General features: G+C 37.0%; 1 protein-coding gene across 1 annotated transcript in view; it reads left to right on the top strand.

Moving 5' to 3' along the window:
* Window positions 1–21,642, top strand: part of PDE7B (phosphodiesterase 7B) — a 310,933-nt gene that overhangs the window by 62,813 nt on the left and 226,478 nt on the right. The window lies entirely within an intron of this gene.

The raw sequence follows: 21,642 nt of genomic DNA, 5'->3' as shown, positions 1-21,642 counted from the left end.
GTAAATTTTTATAAAATATCTACAGGGATTGTTTTTCAATCTTTTCCTTTTTTTGTGCTTCAATATGTATAGTTTTTATTTTCCAATTTTTAATGTCATTTATTTTCTTTCTTCTGCAGTGTCCAATCTGCTATTAAGCCCCACCCAATGAATTTTTAATGTAGGATATTATATTTTTTAGTCCTAAAAGTTACATTTGGTTGCCTTTTATAGTTTCCAGTTTTCTACTAAGATTCCTCATCTGTTTACTCATTATGTTGATCCTTTTCTTTTGAATACTTAAACATGCTGATAATAGCTATTTTAAAGGCCTTGTCTGCTAATTCCAACATTGTCATTTCAAGTTTGTGTCTATTGAGGTTTTTTTTGGTTGCAGATTAAATTTTTTACTTCCTTTGCATATCTAGTAAACTCTTTTGGTATGATGGATACTGTGAATTCTGACTTGTTGAGAATCTGGGTTTTGTTGTCTTCCTTTAATAATCGTTGAATTTTGCTCTGACAGGAAGTTAATTTATTTATGACTCAATTGATCGTTTCAACTAATTGAAAGTCTTATTAATCTGTGTTGGGGCAGGTTTACTGTAGTTCTTACTCCAGGACTAAAGTGGTCCTCCTCCTAAAGTGTGGTGATTTGCAGATCTCCTTTGTATTCCCAGAGTGTCAGTAAAGCCTCTCCACTCTGGCTAGCCAGAACTCTTGCAACTCTCAGCTCTCTGCACCCATGGCATTTTATTTTGCTCACAGCTCCCTAGCAGATCTACACTATTATACCATGTAGTCTTGCCCTGGACGTGAATGAGCAGGTTAGTACTATTTGAACAAATATCTTTATGCAGATTTCTGGAGTTTCTTTCCCATGCAGTTCTTAGTTCTCAGTTCTCTTCTCTCTGGAAGCCTGCTCCAAAATTCTAGCCACTCCAGCAGCCCAGACTTAAGTGTCTGCCTCAGCTCAGCACCCCCAGGGGCTGCTTTGGTTCCACCTTCCTGTGCTGAGGCAGAGAGCTGGGGCAATTGGGAGCTCTTATCATGTGATTCCTTTTCCTCGGAGACCACAGTTCTGTTCTGAATGTTTTCCAACATCTGAAGCAGTGGCTTCAAATATTTTGCGAAATTTCTAAATAGTGTATGGCTGGCTGAGCTCCTCATGACCAGTTATTTCTTCATGGCTGGCAGTGGAAGCTACCCATGTCATTCTTTATAAATCTAAAAATAAAGAAGTATGTTAGACCCCAGACATTTTCTTCATCTTTCACATTTGCTATCATCTCTGAAACCAGAATTCCAATTTTGTTTCTTTACCACTACTGGAATATATGTGACTATGAAGCAGAGTAAGAGGATTTGCAAGGGACAACACATGTCCTGCTGAAGGATTGTGCTCCTGTACCATGAAAGTCCATGTTAGGATGCATTTTATAGGGGAGCTTTAAAAAATATTTGGAATTTCAATTTTATTTAAAGTAAGTTTAGTTTAGTTTAGTTTTTGTTTAACCATAAACAGCTTGTGTGGATGACTTATAGAGGTGTGACAAAGGTGTTTAAGGAGGAAATACAATACTTTGTGGCATTTTAAGGCTTTCAATTTATGCTAAAGCAGGGATTAAGTATAGATTCCTAACATCTTTGAAATACAGTATCTAACATTTTATAATGCACAAACCAACAAAACACAGATAATTTTATTTGGAAACCCAAATCAGATTATTTGTATGAGTCTGTTGGTATGGTTTTACACGGGGGTTGTTTTATGTTGTGTTCATTTCCTCTGTGGTCTTATGGGAAATTTTTAAAGCTAAATACCTTGTGTATTCATTTAAAACACTACCCAAATTATTATCCCTAATAGGGGAAATAATGAAAGTATCAAAATATCATATCGCTTTTGCAGGTCAATTGAGTATGGGAGTTATTCTCCAGGGTAACTGTGTGTTCGGCTTGTGGAAAGAATCACAAATGTCTTCTCAAAATAAGAGAACTCCTCTGGCCATAATACGAGAGGAGAACAATCCGAGCCAATCTTTCCGCTTGTGCTACTGAACGCCTCCTCTTTTGAAGGTCTTCAATTTCAATTGAAAAATTAGGGCAGCAGATAATGCATGCTTTGTTCATTTTGACCTAACAAGGGGCCTTTTCGGAGGCTCACCTAAAGATCCAGTCTTCCAGATGTTACCACTGTAATTCTGTGGCTTATTATGACTTCCTGAACTTTGCTAAGAAAAAAAAAATTTAAGATACTACCATCTAGTAAAATATTACTTAAAATTATGGAATTTATACACTCAAGTACTCATGTCCTTACTGTGAGTTGCTCCCTTGCTTCTACCAACCACATAGTTTTTCTTAACATGACAGGGATACATCCCTGCTGTGATTACATAAGCTGCATTAGATTACTTGTGTTGTGTTTATTACAGAGGAAGTCTTTAGGTAAAGCTCACTTTAATTTTTTTTTCCTAATATTTCAAAGTGCACTGTATAGGCTGAAGCAACTCTAGAAATAGAAGATAATTTCAATTCTGACTCTGCCATTTACTAGCTAAATGACCTTGAGCAAATTATTTAACCTTCCCATGACTCGCTTTATATGTTAAATGGTTAAGAGAATAGTACCTGCTTCACAAGGGAGTTGTGAAAATGAAAGGAATTAATATAGGAAAAATAGTGCCTGGCATATTGTAAGCACTCAATACACTGTACTTGTTTTTTCAAATTATTATTACTATTTACAAAGCTCTCTAAAATTAATTAGCCCATTTATTCTTCACAACAAATCTTTAGAATAAATATTGTTATCTCCACTAAACATAAACCTAGGTCTTCTAATTCTAAAAGGCTATACTCTTGTCTCAGTTTTCCTAGGTAACATTAACATTCAGATTTTTTAATGTTGATGTTGAGTCTTTTCTAAACTTAGCTTAGTCATCTTCTTAAATTAAATAATATTTTTATACAGACATTTTTAGTGTCCTCCAAAAATTTCATAGGCAAAAGAGAATTCAAGGTTGTAATATGTTTCTACTATAAGAAAATGTTCCTACATCTGTTTGATATCTTTTTCAATTAGAATACAGAGCTCATTCATTATAGGATGAGAAAAAGTTTAAGTATTTGACACCTTGCCTGGTATATAGTATGTCACTTCCCCTCCATGCTTCTTTTTCCATTTAAATGCAAGTATCCTAAATTTCTGATCTCTTAATCTTTTGAGAATCTATTTCTTTGATCCCAATTTTTAACTCCCAGGTACACAGAATCTCCTCCCCCAACATGGATAATTTGCTTTTCAAACCATTTACAGCTCTACCTCCTGAAAGACCAGTCTGTCTCTAAGACTACTTTTATGTTATTCATATAACAGGCTCTCCAAAGTTTTTACTACTCCCAAAGCAAGTCTCCACTAGTCTAACAATATTTCAGAAAGACAGTCACCTAAGTATTAGCAATTATAGTTAACTTATCAACCCATAGAAAAATAACCACAGCATATGAAGTTCTTTTGGAATCCTTTTAAGTACCGATTTAGCCTGTGTCTGTGATTTAGGTTACTTTCCATTTCTTTTAAGAACTAAACACAACCTAGTAAAAGAAAAAGCCTTTGAAGTGCTAGCTGGTTGACCATTTCCTGCGCAGAGAATCCAATGCAATTGAAAATGTCTTGGAAATGTCTCTAGCCTCATCAGCAAGTGCTGGGAATGACGTCACTGTGGGATTTCAACCGAACTTTATGTTCTGATAAACAATGCAGTGTTGGTAGTTGCCACTGGTGAATTATTTCTCTCTTGGGAGGTGCCAGCAAAGTTCCTCATTCATTTTTAAGCTTCGTTTAAAGAATAGCAGAGGGTAAGACAGAAAGAGCTTGGGAGTGGTCAGGCACCGAGGAGGATCACCTATTAAAGTCAATGAATGTGGAGGACACTATTTTGGTTCAGTTCTACTCTTCTTTGAATGTAATAAAAGGAAATAACTGGAATTTCTTGGAAAATAAGCTATTTCAACTTAACACCACTTTCCCCCTGTTTCAATCTTCATCCTAACACTGGCAGAATGCAGATGACAAGGGTTATCTTGAGTATAATACTTTTCTTAGATGAATGGTTTATTCAAGAGGCTGTAGAGTGCAAAAGTGGAGGTCAAAGCCCTTCCAGTGGCACCAATAATGATGAAAGAACCCAACGGGCAGTTTTGCAAGCTTTACCCTGAACAAAAGCCAAGAGAACACTGATTGTCACCAAACTAGGAATAAAAATAATACAAGCATTTTTACAGAAATGAGCACATGTAAATTCCCTGCTTGTTGAGCTGTTTCCATTGTGATATGTTCCTCTATATTAAAGGTTTCATAGCAGAGCACATCCATCCTCCGGGCATTCTGAGGGTTTTTATTTTTTTATTTTTTCAAGGAAAACTACATAAGCAATTGTTGTTTATGAAAAGAAGCTTTCATTTTCTTCAATAAACCAAGCTAACTTGCCAGTGAAAATAAATAAATAAAACGTATCTCCCAATTATTCTAATGTCTTCAGAGAAAGTTAAGCTAGGTTCCAAAGAAAACCACAGTTATTGGGTAAGTTGTGACTGTTTCAGAATTTGGAGGAATATTATCAATTTCTGAATAACTACAACTGGAGTCTCTTTCTGACCTTCACATTTCTTCCTACAAAAAACAAACCAAAAAATAAAAAAAATAAAAAAACCCACTTCAAGTCCGCCTTGTACTCTCATCCCAACCTCTAATAATAATGAATATTCACTCCTCCTCCTATCCTTCCCCAAAGCATCCCCAAAACAACAAGAAATAAAATTTACTGAGCAGACTGAGACTAATCAGCTTTCTCCCTTCTACAATTCAATGCACCTGAAATGGGCATTAGTATTAGAATTCAACCATGGGGGTTATTTTCACTATAGTTTATATAAGATAAATCTTGCATCCAAGTTGTTTTTACCATCATTCATTCTAACTCCTGTTTCCTTTTACCCACCTGCAAACTGCCACCCTAAGATCTCTCAATCCTTTATTTCCTCGTGTACAATTCTGTGATCATGTAAGAGAAAACACAAGCCTAGAGCGGCATTTTATGTGAGTCAGTAAGGTGTACCCCACAAGGCATGAGGACTAGGGAATAATTTTGAGTTGCAAGGGTCAGTACTGAAACTCTGTAGCTTTCTTGGCCCTTACGAAACCAGGTCACAGCTGCCTGGCTTCCTAATTTGGTTTGGTGTGCTGTGAATTCCCTATAGGAGATGAGTCACTCTCTTATTCATACGAAAGTGCCATTCCAAAGGGACCGTTCCAAAGCAAAACTTGATCTGAGTTCATTTGTGATTTTAAGTGCCCTTTACCACCCCACTATACAGATGACCTACAGTTGACCCTCAGTAATCATTTACTGTATTGGAGAGGAAGTATATGGCATTTTCATCTTTTGAGGTATATGACTTCATTACTGTTAATATTCACTAACATGATATTCCCAGGGGATTTCTTTTTGTTTTAGGACTGTCTCACTGAAGATGGATACGTACTATAAAACAATGAACACAAAACCAACTGCATACAGAGAAAATGGAAGTAGTAAAATGAATTATAGAATATCTTAAGAAACAGAGTCTGTCACGTGTATGTATTATGACATTTCTCTTGTTACCTATTAAGCTCACAAGAACCTCATAAATACCTTGCTTTATAGATTTGATGAAACAGAAAGACCTTTCCTGCTGGTCATCAAATTAAGATGCAGTATGATTTTACAATTTGTTCCATCTCAGAATTTGGCTGTGTTCAATCTCTCTGCGATTTCCCAGAGCCAACCACATCAGGGTGTTTGGGCTCCCGCCAGTGGCCATGGCACAGATGCTTTTAATAAACGGATGCAACCACCTTCTGGAAAATCTCCTTGCTTTACTAGAACTTTCAAGAGATATCAATCCTGTTTTACTAGTGTTTGTTTAAAAAGAAAGAAAAAAGCAAAGAAAGTTAAGTATCCAACACAGTCTAGGAAGTCTGCTTTGTATCTCTTCTTTTCTCACACGAAATAGAATATTTCTTGTGAAAAAGATCTGTGCAGTTCTGCAACTATATGTTGAATGCCTACTATGTGGAAACTCTGCACTAGGTACAGGAGACACTAAGAAGATGCATGACTGCCCTGGAGGTGTTACACAGGTGCAATATTACTTTATAAAATATTGAATCAAAGAATCAAAATTAATCTGTGAAGGGTGTAGAGCTCTTTGTATAGATGTCACATTTGGCAGGATATTTAAATATATATAAATTGACACTAAGTGATTTTATTATGTATGAGATGCTTAATATATGATTAATAAAGCTTCACAAACAATAGGAAAGTAATGGGTCAGTCAATAAATGGTAGAGAGAAAATTGACTACTTAGGAAAAAAGTAGGTTATGCCAACTTCAGACAAAACTTGAACACACAAAAAATAGATTAGTAGCTATATTAACAACCACATAAAATAGAAAGAAATGTTGTATATATGGAATGGTCTTAGGATAAGGAAGGAGTTTCTAGATATTACACTCATGGATGAGAAAAAAATTGTCAAGTCTGACAACATAAAAATGCAGAAGTTATATTATATATAGAAATTTTATAAAATAAAACACAAGTGACACACTTGATAAAATACTTGCCAAATATGACAATGAATTAATATTCTTAATAGTCAAAGAACTTTTATGAATCAATTAGTATTACTAACCCTATAGTAGAAAAATAATAAGTGAGATGGTTAGAAATACAGTGAAAGAAATTCAAAGAAATAATATACATGAACATATACCTTATTAGTAATCTAAGAAATCTAGTGAAATAGACATATTTTTATTTTTTGAACTGAGATTTTTAATGTAATAACAATTAGCACAGGGAACCTCATTCAATTAAGGTACACGGGCAACCTCATTCAATTCTGTCAAAACAAGAACAAATTTTCTGGAAACGTGTTTTACAGTAAGTATTAAGAAAAAGCTTAAAGTTATTATCCTTTCATCCAATAATTCCAGTTCTAGAAAAGTGTCCTGAACTAAAAAAAAAAAAATTAAAAACATATTCATCACAATACTCTTTATTATCTAAAAAATTGAAAACAATTTATCTGTTATTCTGTTATAAAGAAATAGATATACTGTAGTCTATCCAAAGGATAGAATTATTGTTTTTTTCAAAATAATTTAATGACGGGGGGAAAGCTCTTGAGATATTGAAAACTGCAAAATCTTAGATACACTGAAACAATTTTTAAAATGCGTATGTTTATTCAACAAATAAAATTAATTAAATATTTACTATGTGACAGGCATTGTTCTAAGTGCTTTATATATTTTACCTCTTTTAATGCCCAAAGAACCCCTATGAGGTAATTGCCATTGTAGTCTCATCTTAAATATGGGAAAACCAAGGCACTTGCTTACAAACTTGCCTAAGATCATCCAGGAATTGTTGGAACAAACAAGGTTCCTAATCTCATACGGTTTACAATCTGAAAGAGAGAGAGAGAGATTAATCAAAGAACTACTAAAATAAATGTAAAATCACAGCAGTGATCGTGACCCTGTAAAGTAGAGGTCTATTCTAGAGGTACTGACCTAATCAGAGAGATGAAGGAGTACTTGCTTTGGGAGGGATGATAACTGAGCTGATAGTTTAAGCAAGAATAGGAATTTACTGAACAGATGAGAGAATATTCTAGGTGGAGGGAATAGCATGTGGACAAACCTTCCAGCGGGAGGGTGCTCTGGGAGAACTGAGAAAGCGAAGATGGAGCTGGAGCAGGGAGAAAGAGCCTGCTGGAAGGCCACCCTCAAAGCTCTGGCATGTGGTACACAGAAGCCCTGGTCACAGGTGCGCAGTCCGAGAGACTGAGAGGCAAGGTGACTCGTCCAAAGTCACACCATCTGCCTGGTCACAATCTGAAACCAAACTCAGGTCTTCAGGTGACAGGACCAGGAATTGTTCCACCACGTTATGTTTGCTTAGAACAGGGGATTTCAAGCTTTTTGAGTGGCAGAATCTTCTGCAAAATTTTCAATAAATACCAGATTCAAGTATTGCAGTACCACAAATATAGTTTTTTAATGTCAAGGGTTAATGGTTAGTCATGAAGTTAGTCAGTGTGAAGCATATGAAAATATGAGGAGAATTTATTAAGCACTTGTCACACAGTAGAAGTGGTTAGGTTGAGTGGGTAGATTGGTTTTTAACATACCAACAAACAAAAAGAGGCTGTTTTAATAACACAAACATTTGATGTCTGGATGATGGATGTAGTTTCATGTCAAACTCAGCTTACAGTATATTTCTGTATTTTGATTTTTTTTCTGTAATATGGGGAAAATCTTATTTTATATTAATAAGTAGGTGTTAATACAAATGGAAACAGTTTTAATATCTTGCCAATCTCAAGATAATATTCAATTAAACTGAAACAGAGGCTGAAAGAAAAGAAGTAGAAAGTCTTATATTTGAAAAATAAATCATTAATAATATCTAACAAACATTATATTCTTTAATTGCCAAGGGTTTGACTTGGAAAGAATTAATAATTGGGTCCTGGGCTAGTTTAGATCTTCACTGAACACTGGGGACTCTTATCTTGTAATATTATGACAGGTTCAATATGTCATTTAAAACCTTCAGATTATCCAATAAGGAGATACCTCATTCCCTACCTCAGCTAGATATCCATTTTTATTTCATTTTTGACACATTATCTGCAGTTCTAAGTGTGACTACAATGTGATCCTTGCATTGCCACACTGAGCATGTTCTGTTCACTACAAAAAATCAACAAGGTATGCAAACCAGTGAAACCAATTTTTTAGGGATATTTCACCACAAGAAATCCAACAAAAATGAATTTTTACCAATACCTTGCCACAAAACACCTAAACAACTTCAGTACAAAAAAAGCCAATTCTAGAACTAACACTGCACATATTGTTAAAATAATTCTTTTAAGAAAAAGAGCAAAAATATTGATTTATTAACATTTACAATTAGAAGCATTGCCTTGAAAGATCTTCTTAGGAGCTATGTTCTCCTATGCCACCTAAATAGCTTTTCAGAAATAGCTTTTCTACAAGGCACTAGTCTTACTGTTTTTTTTTCCCTGACACTCATTTGGCACCACCAGCATAACATTAAAAAAAAAAATTGTTATTTTGTTTATGTGTTGAAAATTGTAGGGAAGGAGAAATATCTTTTTCTCATCCATCTCTAGGTTGAAGTTTTATGACTTACTTCACTGGTGAAGAGCAGGGGTCAGGAGCGGTGCTCAGAGAGACCTTCCTGCTTCTGCTGTTTTCTCAAATGCCAAATTGCCATATTTTGGAGTAGCAGGTCCTGAATCCCATCAATAGCTACCAAACCTAACCACTTCTACTGAATGACAGGAGTTTAATAAATCTTCCTCACATTTTCCAGCATAAACCTAATGAACAAAGAAGGAAAATCAGCAGTAATGATATTCTCCAAATGTTGAGTTTATAAGGATTATACATAATCTCAGTCTTTGAACTAATTTATCATTTCTTTTGAATTCACGTTCTTAGGTTACTCTTTGGGTTATGACATCATAAATTCCAATTGTTTGTTTGATAGCAGCCTACTCATCTAAAATACTTGTTAGCATACAGTTTAATGAGCTTTTTCTGGAGAAAATGTGTTTCTTCTTCACAAACAATATAATACTTTTGTCATTGCTTTAATTTTTTTCTGTAACATGTATGCTATTAACCTGAGAATCTTATTTTTATGTTCACTATGCTTTGTTTGAAAATAACATAACTTGACCAAAAGTATAGAAATACTCTGCAAAAATTTCACAGCCTAAAATAATATAAGGACCTGGGTGATTTTTATTACTGTAAAAAGTGAATCATATAACTAATAACACTCAATGCAATTTCCAACTGGCTTTCTGGAAGCTTCTCCTGCATGTTGATTTCATTTTGCTCACTGTTGGTGGGTGAATAATGGTGACAGAATCCATTGGTGCCAGTTTATCAAGTCATTGTTTTTGTTCAATCCATTGTCAATTTCTTTCCAAGTGTTTAATTCTAAAAGATGACCTATTTCTGAGTCACGTCACATCATATTTTAAAAGAAATTATAAATGCAGAAGTTGATTCAAGAATACTTAAAATTTTTAATGAACTTATGGGAAATATACAATAAGACCAAAAAAAACTGCACCTAGTATTTCATGGAAGAGTTTTATCTCTAACTACAGTGTCCAAATGTGGTTACTAAGCACTTGAAATGTAGCCAGTCCAAATTGAGATTTGCTCTAAGTGTAAAATATACTCCAGATTTTGAAGATTTAGTGTGAAAAAGTAAAATATCTCATCATTAATTTCATGCTGAAACAATATTTTAGGTATCTTAGGTTAAATAAGATATACTATTAAATTAAGTTCACTGGTTTTTTTTTCATCCTTGTTTTAGTTTTTGTTTTTTCCTGTTTTCTTTTCCTTTTTATAATGCAGCTACTAGAAAATTTTAAATTATCTATGTGGCTTGCATTATGTTTCTAACGGACAACACTGAAAATAAGTTAGAGGCCTTCCCTGACCTTTATACTAAGAAATTATATCAGGGTGATTGACATTTCAGTAGATGTCTACGCTGGGTGCTGTAAGGACACTCAGAAGCGGCACTCGACAGAACCTTGGAGGTTCAAGAAGACCTCTGGGAGGACTAGGCGACGTCAAAGCTGTAACCTGACAGATTGATAAGGAGCTCAGCAGGGAAAGTGCAGGGGCTCAGAGGTGAAGCAGAAGAGTGGGCATTGGGAAGTAGTTCAGTAAACCTAGAGCTCTGTGCAATTGAGCAGCAGCAAAAGCCACAGCTGAAAGGCCTTGGGTGTCAGACTGAGAACTTTGGGCTAGTTTGAAGGAAAGGGCAGCCATGGAAGGCTTTTGAGTAGGGAAGTAACCAACTCAGACAGTAGTAGATCCCTCTGGCTGCTATGTGACAATGAGAATGAAACGGGGCAACAGGAGGAAATGAGGACCCACTGGGCTGTTGTGCAGAAGTCTAAGCACAGGCTGAGAAGGCTGTGGTGACTGTGGGCTGGTGGCAGATGGGGAAAGCTACATGGATCTGAGAAGCAGAAGCAAAAGGACTTGACAATGCATTCAAGTGTTTGGTGTTTGAAGGGAGGTAAGAGGTGACAGAGAAAAAAGGGAGAAATCAAGTGAATCTCTAGGATTCTGGCTTGCACAACTGAGAGCTAGAAAATAAGAACAATCAAGAATGTTATAAAATTAGTTTCAAGATATCCACCTTCCAGATGTCTCAGTGGTACATACACGACCATGAGATTTCTGAGGCTACGTGGAGTTATCTGTGTAATTGAAAGTTTATATAATAGCTCATTTTTTAAAAATATCACTTGCCAGAGCCCTTTGACCTTATTATTCTGACATCAAAATCATTTCCTTGTGAGGAAGCATTCTTGCCAACTCACCTAACCACATATTTGAAACATCATATGTTAATAGATAGGCTGCTATTTTATCATCCTTAAAATGTGCCTTACCTTAAAGGTTTTTGACTTTATAAGGTCAAAAAAGATATTTGCTTTCCTTTTTAGGAAGTAAAAGCCACATACAGGTCTAAAATGTGAAAATTTTAAGACTAATAATTATTTCACATAACTAGCACATATGCCCAATGAGTAATTAACTTAAAGACACTCGAAACCAGATATTGATTTTAAAACTTTACTTGAGTCAAATTCCATAATTTTATTCCTTTATACCTCAATTTTAATGAAGTACTCTCTTTACAAGAATATACTTTGATTATCTGATATGGGTGATAGTATATGAAATACTGATGACCTGCTTATATAGATGACATTGAGAATGTTATCCAATATCAAGATCATTTTTTTGAAAACAAAAAAAGAATTACTCTCGGGGTTTAGATGAAGAAATGTTTCACTAACAAAGGACTCTGAAAGAATGTTGGCATCCGTTACAGTGAAGGTATGAATGGTGGCGGGCCAAGAAAACAACTGAATGTTACTTCCTTGATTCCAAAAGTTTAATATTTTCACTTATAATAAATGAGTAACCGTGATCAAAATTTTTTCCAGGAATAATAACAACAAAATATGTTACGGGAAGTATGACAAGGGAATGTCTCCTCTCTTAATAAGTTCAAAATAAATGGGAGATCTCCAACATGAACACAGTTCTACAATGATCTAAGCCCTGTGTACTACACATCATTTGGGGGAACATTTTGAAGTTTGAATTGAGGGCTTTAGTGTAGGTTTAATACCTTTTGCAATATGCGTGTGTGTAGTGTATATATGCAGGATGGTGATCTGTGTACAAACATGCACACAAAGAAAAATTTATATCAACCTCAAACTCTTTGTAGAATAAGGCAAGAGGGTAACAAGATTTTAAAAACAGATGTTTGTTAAGTACTTTTTGTTACCTGCCCCCCCGCCCCTCCCCAACACACACACACACATATATACACACACATACACACACACACACACACACACACAGGTATATACACTATTCCATAAGAAGAAGAACATATATAAATAAGGTAGAACTGGATTCAGGCCTTAAGAACCTCATGGTCTAATAGACAAAGTAAAAAATGTGAAGTAGAAAGTGGCTATAAGAATTAATTATAGGAAATTAAGGAAAGGAAAATGTTAACTTGGGCTTAAAAAAAAAATCAGGAAAGCTTTATAAAGGATCACCATTTCAGCTGGGCCTTGAATAATAGGGATAATGTGAACATACGGAGAAGAGCAGATAAACATCAAGGTTAAAAAAATGAGAAAGAGATAGATAAATATATAGATAAATATACACATACAATCTTACTATTGAGACAAGAACTTTTTTGATAATATCTAATCTTCAGGACAAGCCTGTGAAGCCGATAGGTTTTCTCACATTTGGGAGATGAGGAAGCGAGTTTGGAAGGTGTCCTGAGGTCACATGGCTGGTGAGTGCCACCCACGAGCTGCTCCAAAGCCCAAGTTTTCTGGCTTCACTTCTTTATACTTCCTCAAAGATCTGGAGACATGAACTTGTAGGACAAACAGAGGGAAGAACAAAGCTTTACTTTGATTGAAGGTCAAGGTAGTGCAATGCCCAGAGTAGAAAGTAAGATTTTTTCCTTCGTTGTTTGTTTTGCCTGATGAAGGCCGGAATGGAAGGCCGTGTTAGTCAGAGTCGGCACACACTGTGCACTTCCTGTGTACGTTGTGCTCAGAACCTTATGTGTGTTATCTCATTTCATCTCATGACAGCTCTGAATTTGTCTCAGTGTTTTCAGGTGACAGAACAGAGGCTTAGAGAAAAAGAACAAGCCCATTTCCAACGTCAAAGAGCTAGGAAATGTTGGAGTTGGGATTCAAACTCACTGTTATTAGATTACAGACAAGAACCCGGGCTCCTCGTCACTAAGCTACTATGCACTAGAAAGCACAGTTATGTGATGTACATCACACGTATGTGTGTGAATATGTATGTATACGGATATGTGTGTATACTGTGTGTGTGTGTACACACATACACACCCAAAATACACAAAAATACATTTCATTCCTATCAGTTATCTCTAGAAATGCTGTGTTGACATGTCTGAATTTAATACAATTTATTTAACTTATGATCACATCCCTTGATATGTGATATTCTCTTCATTTAGTCATGCATTAGAGAGCATTTACTAGGCACCTGCTTTATACCAAACATTCTGTAGGCACCAGATTCAAAGCTAAGACAGAGCCTGTGCCCTTCATTAGCCCAGCCTTTTGATACTTAAGGCTGGTAAATTAATAAAATGAGTTATATGCATTGCTTTGTTTCTAAAATTATTTGCTATTATTGTGTTCAGTTTCTTTCTTGCTTTGCTAAGAATGCGTAGAGAAAATAGTTTTAAGACATTATGTTAAGACAATTCAATATAAAGAAAATTTTCACATTTACAAAGCATCAGTTAATTAAGGAGCAATGTTGTTAGTTGATGAATATATGTTATATTGCATTATCAGTTTCACAGGCAGATTTACTGGGAAGCTAATGAACTATGGTCTTCAGATCTCCTCAATTTCATTGACACATCCCAAGGCTTTATTCTTAATTTTGTGCCCATTTGGATTCTTTAAGAGTCCTCCCTCTATAAGTTTTAGGATCTAAAAGGACCAGATCACCCCTTTTCAGTCTTAATAATTTAAAGACAACTGAATGATTTGGAATTGATTGCAAAGTCTATAAAAAATACAGAACTATTGCTTTCCTACATCTCTGTTAGTACTTACATCTTTTTGGAATTTACATTTTAATTACTTCACTTAGATCCTTGTGCTAGAGTTTGAGTACTAATAAAATGAAACTTCAAATCAATAATCATCCCTACTTGTAAAGAAGCCTGCAGAGGGATCCTTAAGCAATAAAGTGATTAGAATAAGAAGTACAAACCGTCAATAACACAGCACCTATACTAATAAGATAGAATATAGATATTATTGCGATTTTCCTGGTATGGACCCTGACCAAGATGATTTAAAACAATTTTGATTGTTTGTTTAATTTTGGTAATATGTGTCAGTGAAAAGATATGATGTTTTAATATATATATATAATGATTCTTGCTTTCCAGGAAAAAAAAAATCTTTCAAAAATAATACTTGAAGAAATCTTTGCCTTTGGGTCGGACTCCACCTAAAGCATTTGTAGTAGATTCACTACACAGACCCAGATGCCAACTTCTTTGTGGAGTAGCAGCATCAAAACTTGTAATTTCAGCTTATTTAAAGTGTAACTTTATTTGCTTATTCTTCTCTTTAAGAGTTTTTGTCGTCTCACAGATTTTTTAACTTGAGTGCTATGCAGTAATGAACAGATTGGGTATGTTTTTGTCCCAAATCATTCATTCTTTGTTTCAAGCAATATTTATTGAGAACCTATGATGTGATGAATGTTGATCAAAGTGCTGGAGAGCAACAATGTATTAGACAGAAAGCCCCTACCTCCATGAAGTGACAGAGAAACAAGAGGAGGTGTCTTTCAAACATTACTCTTGTCAAAGTATATTGTGGGGCTTAGTAAGCTATACCAAAGCAGAATCTATTAGCAAAATATGTGCTATTTTATTTTCACTTGCAGCTTATAAAACCTGTCAGTCATTTCTCCAAGATATTGGATTTTCCGGCTCCAGCCTGGGGTTGCCATCGATTGCCACTAGAACTTACAGAAATCTCCTTTCTTAGGCCAAATCCATGTCTCAGAGCTGTGCATGTGGAACTGGTCAATACAATTTGACCAGTAATAGTTTTTTGATTGTCTATGGGAACATCTGGATCTTTGACCTCACAAGTAGTTATACAACAAGCCCTTATCCCTGTGGAAAAGTGTTTGTTCCTTTGTGGCTCAGAGGCCCTGTGTTTGCATGTTGGGCTTGAGGTTCTGGAAGTCATTTTCTCTAGCACTGAGGTTATTTAATTCCAAGGACTGGTTTGGATTTCTTTTTAAACTGTAAGTGTATAGGATTACATTTAATTGTTGGTTTATGTACAGGAGCATTACTGAACTGAGCTGCAAGGAGCACATTATAAGTACTCCTTTGTCCTGAGTAAATATTCATTCAGTTACAGGCTGGATGAGGTCCCATGAATCTCCCAACCATGATGTCTATACAGAGATTTAGAAATACTGCTGATATTATCTATTAAGCTTTTACTGTCTGTAGGGTCTTATAAAGTAGCTTGAAAATTGCAGTGTAAATCAGGAAAACTAATGCTCTAAAGCTTGGACACTTCGACCAGACGGCTAGAGTTTAACAATTGTGAGTACGTGTTTGTTGGCAAGACACAGGTCAGACAAAAAGGCAGTTGTCGCAAACACTCTCTGTGTCAGCCTTCTAGGGGCGGCAGACCGAGGCATTGCTGTACATGTCAGGCTAGGCAGGAACACAGAATGCCATTCTGGTTCCAATACCCCTCTGGAGGTGACAGTCAAGTAAAGGAATGATTTTCTTGAAATACAGCATGCTTTTCCAGCAGTTTCCAGGGCGGAGGTGCCCTTTAAACGGCAAGGGAAGGATATTTGTTCCAGGACCCAGTTTCTCCATCTTCCAGGATCCAGGAACTTCACTGTTGATCACCCCTTTCAGTGTTCTCAGCCTTCACCCTACGTATGATTTGTAAATCCACATTCTTCATAATATAGTCATGCTAGACTATATTTTATCAAGTCATGGTCTCATCTCTATGATCCCTTCATAAAAGCCATGTGGATTCTACTAAATCTAAAGAAATCGGTCTGACTGTGCACACCCTGAGTGGGGAGTCAGGAGGGGTGAAGGGTTCTAGTGGAATTCCCCAGCTCGGCTGATCAACATGAGTATTGAGTATTGGATATAATATGGAGGATGTCATGAAACGTTCAACAATGAGGCGATGCCCCACTTTAGCAGAACCCTTTTGTCACCTAAGGGTACTGTCCAGTGTGGTGAGGAGCAAACATAGCTGCTGTACAATACTCTTGTTATAAACACTTCCTAAACACTTTTGGGATCTCTCTACTGCCTTGAACAGATGGCCTGTGACTTGTGGGGACTTTGTCCAGATCCACAGCCTACAGGATCCAGGCTTGTGTCCAGTCGCTAAATAGAGTCCTGCAGGGCCCTTCCTGACCTGGGCCCTGCCCAATCCCCCAGCCTCGTGTCTCATTTGAATCCCATCTCCTTCCAGCCACTAACTCCTTCATCTCCTCAACCACCTTTAGACTTCTGCATCTACAGTTTCTGGTACTTGCAGTAAACACCCTCCCAACTTATCTGGTGCCTTCGACCCCCACTGAGAATTTATTTAACATTAGCTCCTCCCTCCCCTATAACCAGAATACGGTATTGTATTCAGAAACTTTCCCACACCCATGAGGATGTGGCCAGTTTGCCTGATCACCTAGGAGAAACCCCTGTTTCTTAAATCCGGGTGGGTTCTTCCCCCTTCCTCAATGCCAGTGGGAAGGGTACAACAGGCAGGGTTACCACTTCCACCTGCCCCACCAGCTTCTGTTCTCTAGACCTTCGGCCCTGCAGGTTACCCTCTGAAGGACCAGTGCTCTCCATTATGGGAGGAGCAAAAGTTTTCCTCTCATTAAACCCCACGATTTATGTGGTAGAACTGTGCTTTGTAACTTGTACACAAGACCATCAAAACGGTCCTATCCCATTCCACCTCCTTCCTTCCACAAAGCCACACATACACCAGGTCCCAATATAGGTTTTAGAGTATACAAGAAGCTTTCACACGCATTATGTTATTTCTGTAGAGGTGTGAGCATTTTTACTCCCATTATTCTATAATGAAGTGCAAAAAGATAAGTATAATGTGCCTCCCAAGATCACAGAGCTAGTGAAGGATAGGTTTGGGATTTGAACCCCAATATGCCAAGTTCTATCCATTAAGTGCACCAGTCTGTTTTCTTTCGGTACTGCTTGCCATTTTCTCCAACACAGAAAGTCCGAGCACTTCACCTTTAAGAACTAACTATGCACACATGAAACGCATGTGACTTTCGTGGTTTGCCTTCACAGAAGCATCTTTCTCTCTGAGAACTAGGTGTGGCTTGTTGTCAACCCTTGGGTCTCTGAGACAATAAGTAAATGATGAAATTGTATTGCAAAATTCTGACAATGTTTGCATTGTGTATCAAGATTTGTGGTGTATATATTTGTGTCTAATATAGAGGAAATTCCCAGATCCCATACCAGAAATATTCCCAAAGTGCTTTGGGCCAAGATGCCTACTCAGTTCCTATAACGAGGTGCCCCCGGAGAGAGACCACAGTATATTCCATGCCATCAGCCTTCACAGGTACAGATTTTGCTGTGATTGTACTTGCCCAGAGGCTATAATCATCTTTTCACACGATGAAAAGACGCTGTCTTTAATGTGCAGTGGGAGTTGAGACTAAATGTGGTGCATGGACAGAGTCCTGTGACATAAGTCATAATGTCTCTGAACCTGCCAGCCATCTGACCCCGGGATCTCCCTGAGGGAGTTCAATCAGATCTTAGCCACACAACTTTTCTAGTGCTCTCTGCTGTCCAAGGCCGAAATGACAGAAATTTCAGTTCTGCATTCTGGACATTTGCTTAATAACTCAAAAAAAAAAAAAATTCTCTTGGGTTGAAACCAGGTTTTCCAAGTTTTGGTTCATAATAAGTAGTTTTTAAACATTTAAAAATAGGGGTATGTAATAAAATGCTGAGAGACTCTCTGGAGACTGCTGCTGCTGGCGCTGCCCTAATAGAAAGCATACGCCATTGAGCTAACATTTCGTTCTTTGACTGAAGAAGAAAACAAAGCTGTTAAAAGCTGGTAGGCTCATTTTCCAATAGCAATAGCATTAGTATCTTTCAAGTCACTCCTAACCATAGCTAATTAGAGGTTTATGAGAAATGGCTCTTCCTGAAGGGTCACCCCAGGTTATGAAGCCCACAGATTTGCTGTTGACTGTTGGCAACAATGGGTTTGTTAAGAATTTCTGCTCAGCTAGAGGTGATTACCTTTTCTTTTCTTTTTTTTTTTTTCTTTTGCTGCTGTGTCTCTTATTTTGACTGGCTGAGGTTGGGCTGGACGATGAGGCCCTGATTCGAAGGCAGTGCCAGGTTGTTGCTGGAGATCTGCACTGACAGATTGTTGAAAACTTATTAGTCTGACATTTTAACAGCCTGCAATGGGATGGAAATCTGCTCTTTCACTGGAAAAGCTTAAAAAGGAAAACATGAGCCCAAGCTGAAATCGGCCCCAGTTCCAAATCTGCCGTCCTCTGGCACCAGAGTGCTGAGGGCTGCCACAGTGTTTAGAGATTAAGGCCTGACTCTGCCACCCACATGGTAGACAGGACTGCATAAAATGATGTGGGCCCGGGCCGCTGTCAGTAGGGGACCCTGTGAGGAGCTGGGGAGACTGTGCTGTGCTCAGTGCTAGGCGCTAATGGCTTCAGCAGTAGTCTAAGTCAGCCTCACATGGGGTCTCAACTGGGTGGTGGGAGGAATTCTTTTGGTCATCACCACTCTCTGAAATAATTCCAGAAAAAGGAATAAGGAACACTTCAGGCTTGGTACCTCCTTGAGGTAGAAATGGGCAAATGATTGTAGCCAATATTGTTGAGAGGTATCTGGAGCTCTGGTAATGTAGTTATCTGATACAATGCTAAAAGAATTTATTTAGCATTCTGGCTTTTCAAAAGCAAACCCAACCTCTCTCACCCAGCCCCGAAAATTTTTTTTTAAATCACTATTGTTCCCTACTTTCCTCCAGTCTCATCTATGACTACCACTTTGCTTAAGCTCTCTGCTTTGATCGACCACAGTTTTGCTCCCATCTTTGGCGGCTACTTGCCAGATCCTAACAGGGCTTCTGGGCTTTGCTCAGGCAGTTACAACTGCCAAGAGGGTCCTCTCTTTTACCAGCCAACTCTTTCCTATCCTCCAGACTCAGGCCTGCTGTCATCTCTTTTTGGAAGCCTTCTTGGAAAGCCCCAGGCAAGGTTGGGTACCACCATTGAAGGTGCCCTTAGTCTTCTATGTTCTGACTTCAGAGTAGGCTATATATCTAATATTTCTTTAGGACAGGACCTAGCCTGATTCTCATTTGATTTTGTACCCACAATCATGGTACTCTGTAGGCACTCGTTTGGTAGACTAATAGAGTTCCAAATTTCCAGGCCCTCTTAGACTTTGGAGGGTTCAGTCTCTTAACAGAAGCTATCTTTTTATGTTCTATAAACCTAAACCACTTTCTCTCCGGGACTGTCTTCTAAGGGTCTGCCTTTGATTAGTACTGTTCAGTTCTCTGCTGGGGGAAGTATGAGATGGGAAGTGGCCCAGATGTTTTGAAATGTCTTGTCAATGTCAGGTTTTACCTTTCATCACCCTAGTGCAGCTGCATATCACGTGACTGCATCTGGGGCAGCGTAGACTGGTGCGTATATACAAATGTCCAGGAAAAACAGTCTCTTCTCATGTTACCCCAGACAATTTCAGTATACCCCACAGAATTGAAGTAAGGCATTATTCACTCGTTCATTTAATTAACATTGGGAGTGCCCATTATGCATTAGTCATTGTCTAAGACATTTAGGGATTCAGTGGTGAGCAAATAAAATAGATGCAATCCCAATTAATACATCACCATATAGGCATTTGCCTTGTTTACTCAAGTCCTCATGTGATAAATTCATGTATTACATGGCAAACCTGTAGAATCAAAGTACTTAGAAATGAGGTGAGGGTGGGGATGAAGGCAGCCTGTGCTGAAGCTTTTCCTAGTCCAGATTGCATTTGTTGCTCTTGGGACAAATGAGATGTGCTTCACTTTCCATAAAACTCCAGCAACTTCCCAATAGAATGACCATGGTTAACACTTTTTTCAGCTCAAGAAACGCAGGTTTAAGAGTTTTTTTCCCCACAATGAGTCTAGTCATATGTCAGGGTTTGTTTTGTTTTGTTTTGTTTTGTTTTGTTTTGTTTTGTTTTGATGAACTATCAAGCACAGTTATGGAGATTTTGGATTTTGCTGCATTTCTGCAGTAGCATCCAATGTTTATCACTGGCTCCATGGGTATCCAGAGGCAATTGCATTGATAGCTTTCTAATCCCTGGACCACTGCCATGGTGCTGCATTCTTAAAGTCAACAATTCAGTGATGCTTCCTGATTTTCCACTTTCCCACTTGTGGCTCACCAGTCTGGTGAGCTTACAGCCTGGTGGATCGATTTTGCAGTATTTTTCTGAGAGTCATTCATGAAGGCCCAGCCTATGGCCTGGTTCTCCAATAATTTTATAACCACCTATTCCCTTTATTAATTCCCCTCTACTGAATAAAAAAAAAAAACTATAAATGTGGGAAGGAAATAATGAAAGAGTCATAACCTTAATTATTTTCTGATAACATTTAACATTACCAAAAGCATTGCAGAAAACTGTTATTGTCTCAGCTGACACTGTTGCAAACTTCCAAGCATAAAGGATTTCTGTCTTTTGTTTTATTTGTTTACTAATGTTTCCTCTCTTCTAAAGATATTACGACACATTCTCTAAAAAGATCAGTTGCTAGAGGCCTGCTGAGAGACATACATTCAAGTGATAGTAACTACTCAGAAAAATAAAATGAGGTATGAAAGCTTGTTTGAACCAGGAAAAATATTAACTGGTTTAAGAAAGCTGAAAACTGTCAATTGAACAATGAAAACAAAATGTGAGCTTTTCACTGCTTTTAATAATAATGATAATATATAATAATATGGTAATATGACCAATATTTGTATATTATCATATTGAATATATTTTCTTTTAAGGAAAAGACGTTTGCTTAATGCTAAAGTGTGATTTTTAAAATTACTCCTAACATCAATTTTTCACAACTAAAATTTTGGAGAAAGTAATAAAAAATACAGTCTACTTAAGAGAAACATATTTTATGCACATTTTGCTGAAACACATTATTTAGTTAATGGAATTATATCATTTTAATTAAAAAAATTTTAAGATACTGGATGGATATAGTATTTTTTATTATTTTTTAATTTACAAATAAAAATTGTATATATTTTCGA

This window comes from Microcebus murinus, chromosome 5, assembly GCF_040939455.1.
Source record: "Microcebus murinus isolate Inina chromosome 5, M.murinus_Inina_mat1.0, whole genome shotgun sequence".
In the NCBI taxonomy this organism is placed as follows: Eukaryota; Metazoa; Chordata; class Mammalia; order Primates; family Cheirogaleidae; genus Microcebus; species Microcebus murinus.
This window is presented reverse-complemented; position numbering and strand designations above follow the sequence as displayed.